General features: G+C 38.0%; 1 pseudogene; it reads left to right on the forward strand.

Annotated features, from left to right (window-relative positions):
* The first annotated feature begins 4,237 nt into the window (after window positions 1-4,237).
* The window catches only part of LOC101302830, a 30,723-nt pseudogene continuing 28,202 nt past the window's right edge, over window positions 4,238-6,758 (forward strand).

Here is a 6,758-nt window from a genome sequence, read left to right on the forward strand (position 1 = left end):
CATCGAGACACTTCCCTGGATAACCGGGCCCCGGGATCAACAAACTCAACATATTATATTCCTTCTTCATGCACATCCATGGAGGAAGGTTGTACGGTACCAAAATCACCGGCCATACACTGTATTGAAGACTCATGTTGCCAAAAGGGTTGAACCCGTCGGATGAGAGCCCGAGCCTCACATTTCGGACCTCTGACGCAAAATGAGGAAACTCCCTGTCTATATGCTTCCAAGCCTCCCTGTCAACAGGGTGTATAAGGGTATCTTCGTCATGCAATTCCCTATCAGCGTGCCATCTCATAGCTTCGGCCGTGTGTGAAGACATGTACAACCGCTCCAACCTATCCCTTAAAGGGAAATACCGAAGTACCTTTACAGGTTTCCTGTTGCCTGCAGGAGTCAGCTTATACCTGTCAGTGTGACATACCGGTCATGCGTCAAGGCCACCAAGGTCATTCCCTTCTGGATCTTTACCCCAAAAGAGAACGCAGTCATATCTGCATGCATGGATCTTGATGTAGGAAAGCCCAAGATCTTTCAGGATACATCGGACCTTACGATGAGTGGTAGGAAGACGATGACCGTGGGACAGCATCGAAGCAGTGTACTGTAGATAATCATCAACAGCCTTCACGGTCGATTTTGTCTCAACTTTAATCTTCATTACGTCCATCACACTTTCAAGAACGGTCTTCTGACAACCGGGGTACACAGGGGTCTGTTGGAAAGCAAGCAGTTTGTTGTACTTTTCAATACCAGCAGTGTTGACAGCTCTAGGGAAGGGCTGCACCGGGTCAGGCATATACTGTCCTTGAGCGCATACACCGCTCTCATAAGGAAACATGTCGTTCATGAATGCCGTTGTTGGATCGTTGGATGTACTGCCCGTCTCAGAAAATTGGCCATAATCATGCGGACCCCCTGATGATGTTTCACCGTGATATAACCAACATGTGTACTTCTCCCAAAACCCGTTACTCCTCAGATGCTGTCATACTTTGTCAATGGGAAATCGATGCATATCGCTGCGACACTGACATTTCGTGTACGGGCAATAGAAAATTGTATTCCCGTTAGCATTAGCCAGCGCATATTCTATAAAACTCATAACTCCTGCACCGTATCTTTTATCCCATTTTGGAAGCGAAATCCAACTCTTATCCATATCCTGAAAATATAACAAAATATATATGTATAACGCTAGCTAATTATTAATGAAATTTCATGCCATATATAAAATCTCAATTCATTTAGTATATATTCTACGTACTACAACTAATTAATAACAAATTAATTAACACACACATATATATATATATACTTAATAATTACAGAACAATATTATACATATATATATCTACATCATCACAAAATCATCATTGTGGTATATACCATCAACACAATATTATAAATTAATTAACATATATATATATATGTATATATATACATCCAACATACTCAAAATCAATTAACTCGATCATAACAATATTATATATCAACATCATCACAAAATCATCATGAACTCATATATATCATCAACAACTTCATACCATATCAACACAATAATATTATAAATTAATTAACATATATATATCTACTATTTATTAACAACAAATTAATTCATATATATTATCAATTCAAATCATCAACCAAATCGATCAACACACATATATATACATCCAACGTACTCAAAATTAATCAACTCAATCACAATCAAAATCAATAAACTCAATCACACTTAAAATCGATCAACTCAAATAAAACTCGATTAATCAACATATATATACATATACGTACCTATATATGGCTCCACAAACTAATTATGGACAGATTTCAACAACACCCAAACTTTTTCTCCCGTTTTTTTTCCCAGATGAGCTGCTGCTGTCCAGATCCGCAAATATAAAGCACTTTAGCCGACAACATATTAATTTCGTTGGCTAAACTTTTAAATATTTCGTCGGCCATAGTTTGTGAACTTTAGCCGACGAAATAAATTCTTTAGCCGACGAAAATTTTTTTCGTCGGCTAAAGTTTACCATAGCCGACGAAAATTTAACTTAGCCGACCAAAGAAAATTTCGTCGGCTAAAGTGGACTTTAGCCGACGAAAAAATGCTTCGTCGGCCTGGTTTTTTTTTGTTCGGCTAAAGCCTTTCTTCTGGTAGTGAGAGTTGTATCCTGCAGGATGGACGTCTACATTCAATCAAGGACTGCACAGGTGCGGGGATGAAATTTTGTCTTTGGACATTGCTTTTGCATGCCTCTCTCACAAGTTTATTCTTCTAAATTTCGTTTATATATTAGAATTGATATCTTTCTGAATCCTAGATTAGTATACGAATTGTTTACAATTATCTATTTCTCTATCAATTTGCTATAGATTTTGTTGTTATATATATACTGTATTGATTATGGTACAGCTACTAGGATTGATCTGTGCTTTCAATCCCGCCTGGGTCTAATAACTCATACTCAAACTCTTCTGGAGTCATTAAAGTAGGACCTTCAAATTGTAGCTTAATTTGTCTTGTCGAGTTATATAGAATGGTTAATTTGCTTGCGTTTCAAGGTACCCGATCACTTGAGCTTTCGACCAGAGCTATATAAATGTGGAACTGGAAGTCAGTAGCAAATTGGTAATTATTCTTTGTACCCGTAACACCACGTGACACTGTTATGTGGTGTGCCTAGCCAATCATATAACCCAATTTTCTGTGGAGACCAGTAGGGGATGAAAAAAAAATTGAGGTAAATAAATAGACAAATCAGAAATAAGATAATAACACTTGAACCAATAATATTAGAGGGGACTAAATGCCATGTGATATTCCGGGTACAGTTTATAATTTCCCCCGAAGCTATCTCTACTTTTCCAAGGCTACTTTATGCATCCGGGGTACTAATTAATTACTTAACTAATTAATTATAGTCGTGCTAAGCAATATATATATTTTTTGTACCCTTTATAAAAAAAAAAGAGCAATATATTTTTGAATTTATGTTGATAGATTAGTGTTAATCTGTAGGTTTGGTGTTCAGCCATAGCTTCGTAAACCATTTGGTTGTATATATCTAATCCCGCGGATTTTGTATCGGGTGCTGCATGTAGCTACAAATATTAGAAATGGGCTATCATCCATCATGGTCTGTTTCCTTTCTTATTCCTCAAACGCTTAAGGTGAATTGCACAAATGCTGCATATTTTCTTGTAAGTATCCTCTCACTTTCTTTTTCTTTTTAATTTTTTTTTCTTTAACTTATTATCTCAACGATGTTAGTTAAGTTAGCTAACCAACCAGGTCACGGCTCACCGATAATACTCTTAACTTCTTATGTTAATCAAATTTAACTAGGGTCAATTGTCATTTTTTCTTTTTGGAGTGTGACTAGTAAGTTACATAATATAATTTAACGCGGTTAGAATTTAACGTTGCTCAATAGAAAACTCATTAATTTTATTTTTCAATGCCGAACGCGGTTACAATTAGATGGTTAAACCATCTTTTTTCCCATTCTCTAGTAATTTTTAGCATCTTTCACAAAAGAGGGTTTCTCTCAAGAGGATGAGAGTCGCACAAGGTGGTGGCTTGAAAAATTTGGCTGGAGGAGGCACCTTTATTTCTCTTCTCTCTCCTTCCGACCTGACCGTGGATGACGATGGAGGAACAAAAGATTTAGGATTTAGACTTCCTGTTGTCAGAGCCTGGAAAATTTGATGGGAAATGGGTCTTTTTTTCCTATTGACCTGACGAATAAGAAGACCAATTAGAAGAAGAATAAGAAGACCAAGACTTACCACAGCAACTTGTAAATGAAGTGGGGGAATTAAAAAAAAAAAAAAAAAAAAGTGGGGGATTCATATCCATGCCATGCATGCATGTCGACTTTTCCGGGCTCTTGCCCTCTGGGACATAGTCGATTTCTTTCCCCGCCAGATTCAAAAAAAACGGCAGTTGGCAGGAGCCCAAGTGCGTGGGTCCCGCCATTTGATGGCCCTCAAGGAGGCAAGGAAAATTTTTGCTGCTCTGTGTGGATTTTGTGACGGTGGGTTGTGTGGCCCGCCGTTTCTCTTCCTTTTCTAGCCGTCGCGTTCACTCTCTCTATATAATCTTGCATTTTGACGACATGATTGTGAGATTTCAAAGCTCCCTTGACCCTTATTCTCTGTCAAACAAAACCTTCTCCCATTATTTTAACCAAACACCCGAAACGGAATTAAAACTCTCCGGCCAGAAATGGCTCCGGCGACCATGATCGTCACCAACACTCCCGCCCCCGATCTCGCTCTCACCAACCTCGCCTACTGCTCGCCGCTCGATCTCCAGACCTTCACCATTCCCGGCACCAAGCTCAACCTAGCTCTAATCGCCGACTCGTTCGTTTTCTCAGTCTCATATCCTTTCGGTTTCTTCGCATTTTTTTCGCTTTCAGTTCTTTATAGCAATCGATTTTGCTACACTCGATTATATAATCTATGCAATTTTTGGTTAAGCATTTGCGAAATTGAGTACATTGATTTACTGGAACTGCTTGATTTTTAATGTTTTGGTTGCCTTAACCGAAAGAAACTCCTCACCAGAGCATACAGCAGGGCTACATTGCGCTCAATGCAATTCAACGACGGCGTTCTAGGGTTTCTAGCGGTGACTCAGTCTCTGTGAGCAGGTTAGTCACCTATTCGATTAAGTTTACCAGCTGCGGTAACTGAGTTTTGATGGTTTTTTTACCAGTTTGTGATTTTGTTGTGGTAATTTTGTTAGGTTTACTCCGCCTGATGATTTCAACCTGACTGTGCTCACTCTGGAATTGGAGTTTGTGAAAAAGGGGACTAAGAATGAGCAGGTATTTGCATTTGCATGGATTTTCCGATTTTACATACTTATTTTAGTTATCCTTATAGAAAATGGGAGAGAGATGGATTCTAAGAGCTTCTGTTCTATTTGTGTAGATTGATGCTGGTGCCCTGTCGAGCCAACTTAAAAAGATGTTTATGAACCAGGTAGCTACTGATTCTTTAGGGTTGTTTCTATTGAAAGGCTTATTTGGAAGTATAGATTGTCCAATGTTTTCAATTAATAGATAACTAAAAAAAGCGGACTGGTGTACTGGAATCAAGAATGTAGTCATATGATTCTAGACTTAGAATCAATGTTCTATTCCTAGAAGGATCATGTTATTACCAGTGTCTTCTTATCTAAACTGTTTAGTTACAATATTGCAAAATGACAGACATCTTATAGTATATGTAATATGGGGATTTTCTGTATGCAGGTTCTGACAGCTGGACAAAAAGTATCATTTGAGTACCATGGGACTAATTACATTTTTAAAGTCAATCAAGCTGTAAGATCAGAAGAGTCTACCCCTGTTGATGAAAGAGGAATGATCTCGAGTGAAACATATTTCATTTTTGAGGCACCAAGTGGAAATGGAATAAAAGTGAGATCTTTTTTCAAATGATATCAGGCTCATTTTCTTCTTCACTTGGCAGGTTACTTATTTTTTTTTTTAGCTGAAAGATGAGTAAGAGAGGAATGACCCCTAATACTCTTATGCATTAAAAAAGAAAAAGAGAAACATCAAGAGAGAGGGATTAGACCAAAACCTCTCATAACAAAATAACAATGAAACAAAACTAGAAAAACCAAAATTGGGGAAGACTCATAAGGTCACTACTACAATATGCCAAAATAAAAGGAGGAGGTGAATCCCACCAAACCAGCTGTGTTAATGACATACCGTGGTTATTATTATTATGTAGTCTTGAGAATCACAGGATCACGATTTTGTTATCATTTGGCATGATATTACAAGAAAACACATTCAACTTTGAATCAGAAACTATATCAAATCAGGGTTGAAATATTAATGCGTTGACTTCTGTTGTCCACATTGTTGGCCAACGTTCTGATACGACTAGCAAAATCTTTAAGCACAAGGAATTCAACCTTCAAACACTTGGCATTGGTGGGTTAGGTGCTGAGTTTGCAGACATATTCCGAAGAGCTTTTGCCTCCCGTGTCTTCCCTGCAGATGTTACGAATAAGTAAGACAACTGATTCGTCAAGTTGACGTAGTTTCAGTTGTGGTTGTCTGTATACCATACTCTTAACTGAAAACTTTTGGTGGTCCAGACTAGGGATTAAGCATGTTAAGGGTATGCTGCTTTATGGACCCCCTGGTACTGGGAAAACTCTGATGGCGCGTCAAATTGGAAAAATGTTGAATGGGAAAGATCCAAAGGTTAGGAAGTGGATTCACCATTACTTTTCTTTGATTTGCAAGTTCATTTCAGCATGTCTGGAAGTTTTCTGCAGTTTTACCTAGCATTATTGTTTAGTTAATACCCGTATTGGTGATATTGACTTGTTTATATATGCATTTCTTTTTTGAACTGCACTAGATTGTTAATGGTCCAGAAGTCCTAGACATGTACGTTGGTGAAACTGAGAAGAAAATTAGGGCTCTATTTGCTGATGCTGAGAAGGATCAAAGGCTTCGTGGTAACAGAAATATCTCTTTAATGCACTTCTATATTTGTTTTTAGAATCTCTAATGTTTTCGTATCCTAATCTCCAGGAGATGAAAGTGAATTGCATGTCATAATCTTTGATGAAATCGATGCTATTTGTAAGGTACAAAGTCTTTCTTACTCAATATCAAGATTCAGTATGCATGAGTAGATCAATTCTCTGCGCTCTGGAGTGAAAATTGATCACCCTACTCGCTCCCTCCTTCTCCTTCTCTCTCTCTCTC

Source organism: Fragaria vesca, linkage group LG4, assembly GCF_000184155.1.
Source record: "Fragaria vesca subsp. vesca linkage group LG4, FraVesHawaii_1.0, whole genome shotgun sequence".
Lineage (NCBI taxonomy): Eukaryota > Viridiplantae > Streptophyta > Magnoliopsida > Rosales > Rosaceae > Fragaria > Fragaria vesca.